The following is a 3,792-nucleotide window of genomic DNA, read 5'->3' on the forward strand; positions in this document are numbered from 1 at the left end:
CACCTCCCCACAATTTTTTTTTTTTTTGGTCATTGATCAAATGGGGAAAAAAAAGAAAAAAGGGAGGGGTAAACAGGAAATTGGAAAAGCCAAACAAAAGTTTGGAATAAAAAATAATTCATTGTCAAACCCTGTGGGACAAAAATTTCTTTGTCATTTTTTGTGAATTTTCCTCCTTATTTTTCAACCAGTTCTAGACACAAGACAATTAATAATCACTCAGGGAAAAAACGTGTTGACAAAAATGCCATGTGGTTATTCCTTTTGAGAGGGCTGGGCAACCCTCCAATGGAAAGGGATAGATTAGCAGATCAGGCATCAGACTGGAACTGAAGAGACTTGGGTTCTAGTCCTGGCTCTGGCCTACTGGGTGACTTTGGTTGAGTGATAGCACCATTCTGTGCCTCAGTTTCCCCATCTGTAAAGTGGGGATAATGACTCTAAAGCACTTTGCAATTTACTGAGGAAAAAGGTAAAGATTAGCAGAGTATTTCACCAAGGTTATGCTGTGTTACAAGAGGTTTGCTTGGCGCGTAGTGCTGGTGGGAACCCACAATGGTATTGACAAAACTTCTGTGTGATCATAAGTACTGCTAGATCTCTCAACTGCCAACTGTGCCAAGAACCTGGAGCTGCATACAAAGGCACCAAGTGACAATCCAACAGCTGAGAAAAAGTGGCTGGGATATAAGAAAAGCCATTGAAACTTAAGGTCAATGGGTTTTGACAGATGTCCAATAAGAGACAGGAGAGTTGCTATCACACATAGGGATGACGAGACTATCCAGAGTCAGAGTAGTTACAGAGGATTAAATAATCGAACAGCTAGAGTTTGGGAAGGACAATAAACCACCCTGCTTCAGGGCTTGGGATGTGTAGAGTCTGCTGCAGATTGGGAAGCCAAATCAAGTCATCAAAGAAATGGAAATTCCAATATAGACATCCTGGTATTAGTGACTGCAGGTGGCCAGGCACATATCCATCACAATGAAAATCCACCATGAAACTATAATTTACTCACGGATCCCAGGTGGAGGAAGAGCTGGAGTTACATTGATCTTGATGCTACACAGCCATTTTAGACTGGGAACCAGTTAATGGCTGAATTATGCAAACAAGATTTCAGACACGTTATATGAAAATGACCATCCTTCATGCTACACCCCAGCGAACGACTATGACAAGGAAGAGAAGGATACTTCTTATAACATTCTGCAGGACCTCATCAGCAATGTTCCACAACATGGTATTGTCATTGTTATGGGTGATCTGAATGCTATGGTGGGGCCAGGCAATCATGGACACAATGGGCAAGATTCATTTAACAACATTGCTGAGCGTATTCTTGAATTATGTCAGTTGAACCATCTTATTGTTGGAGGGACGCTCTTGCTTCATAAACAGATCCATTAAACCACGTGAATCTTGCCTGGTGGCATTACCAGAAATCAAAGAGATCATTTCTGTGTATGAAAAAAGTTCTGATCATCACTTCAAAATGTCTGTCTATGCAGAGGGGCAGATGTAGGCAGCGATCACCAATTATGCATTATCACTGTGAAAATGAAATTGAGGAAATTACCAGCAAAAAAGATTGCAAGAAAGATTAACATCTTTAAACTTGAGGATGAATAAATAAGGAATGATTCTGAATATGAGCTTTCAAGCAAGCTTTCAAATATGGCCAAAACAGTCTTTTATGATATAGAAAAGTTATGGGAAGCCATTAGCAAATCTTATATTAATATAGCAGAGACCATCCTTGGATTTAGCAAAGGTAGGAAGGAAGAGTAGATTAGCAATGCTATATCTCAGAGGCTATTACAGGAACAAAACAGGCTAAGTAAAAGCTACTCAATATCTTAGGGCAAGGGGAATGGTAAACAAGGAAAAGAGGAATACAGAACTAAAGATAAAGCAGTAAAAAGATGATTGGGAAGGGTATATCTCAATAGATAGGCGATGCGTGATAAAGAGACATGAGGACACTTCGTCAATCCACTAAATGACTTCTTGGAGATTTTAGCTGCAGCAGAAAGGGCTCAATAAAAGGTAAACAAGGGAAACCCCTTACGACTTTACAGAACAAAAGAAAAAATGGGCAGAACTTTTCCACGACTTTCTCAACAGACTCCCACCAGAAATAACAATTCACCTTGATAGTACAGGGAAGATGGCAACAGCTTGATGTTTGCTGGGAGAAAATTACTCTGGGTCAATTTAAAATAGCCACTGAAAGATTCAAGGACAATAAATCGCCAGGTGAAGATCAAATCACAGCAGAAATGCCTAAGGCAAGTGGACAGGACAACATAAAAATCCTGCTATGCCTTTTCAGTTTGGCGTGGGAGTAGGAACACACCTCAGAAGAATGGGAAAAAGGTATTATAATCAAACTCCTCCAAAAAGGAGCTGTGAGTAGCAACAGGTGCAGGACTATGCTGCTTTCAGTCCCAGGGAAAGTTTTCTATGCAATCACCCTAAATAGATTTAGAGCTGCCATAAAGAGCAGATTATTGCATGTCTTCACTAGCTGCGGCAGCGCTTTAACGTGGCTTTGTAGTTGCGGCACCAGTGCTGGGAGAGAGCTCTCCCAGTGCTAAAAAAAAAACCCACCTCCATGAGGGGAGTAGTTACAGCGCTGGGAGCATGGCTCCCAGCACTGCAGCACTGTCTACACTGCCACATTACAGCGCTGAATCTTGCAGTGCTCGGGGGGTATTTTTTCACAGCCCTGAGCGAGAGAGTTGCAGCGCTGTAAAGTGGCAGTGTAGACAAGTCCTTAGAGAACAACAAGCTGATTCTCACCCAAATCAGTCTTGTGTAGATCAGATCTTCATCCTGTGTAATACTGTAGCACAGGGCAATGAATGCCAGCTGCCAGTGGGCATGAATTTTGTAAATTTCCAAAAGGAATTTGATAGTGTAGCTAGAGAATGACTGCGGCAGATAATACACATCTATGGAGTCCCCAACGAAATCATTCACATTATTAAACATTTGTATCAGAATGTTCAATATGCAGATAAACCATGGGACTAACGCACAGGCACCAACTTTCCTTGGCGCTGGTGGGTGCTCGCATCCCGCCGCCCCGTCCGACTCCGCCCCTTCCCTGCCCCTATTGGACCCCTCCCCAAATCCCCGCCCCGACCCCGCCTCTTGTTCCGAGTCGCTATTCACTCTGTCATGCAACAGACTGTCAGTATGGAAAGAGGCCTTGCATGGATAGATGGTGAGCTTGGAGACTCAGACTTTGCAGATCACATCTGTCTTATAAATAAATCAATTGAAAATATGCAGCGGAAGACAGATGGTCTTGCAAATTCTGCCAAGCAAATAAGTCTTATTATTAATAAATCAAAGATGGAAGTTATGAAAATTAATTTACCTACTGATGATTTTATTGACTTGGAAGGTGAAGCCTTGAAAACCATTAATAAATGTACTTATCTGGGGAGCATCATTCATGAGACTGGTGGTTGCATGTTTGATGTACGGTCCAGAATAAGTAAAGCAAGTGCTGTATTTCAAAAACTCAATGCTGTATGTGATTAGCAAAAATGCCAGACTTAAGATCTTTAGAAGCAACATCCTAAGAGTCCTCCTTATGCAGCAGAGTCCTGGAAAACATACTAAATCGATCCAACACAAACCAAACAGCTTTCAATGCAGGTGTCTGCATAGACTATTCCAAGTAAAATGGACTGATAGAATCAGTAATGAACAGATCCTAGAATAGACATAACTGCCTACAACAATACCAGATGTATGGAAGAAGAGATGGACATA

Source organism: Terrapene carolina, unplaced genomic scaffold, assembly GCF_002925995.2.
Source record: "Terrapene carolina triunguis isolate 2854851 unplaced genomic scaffold, T_m_triunguis-2.0 Scaffold838, whole genome shotgun sequence".
NCBI lineage: Eukaryota > Metazoa > Chordata > Testudines > Emydidae > Terrapene > Terrapene triunguis.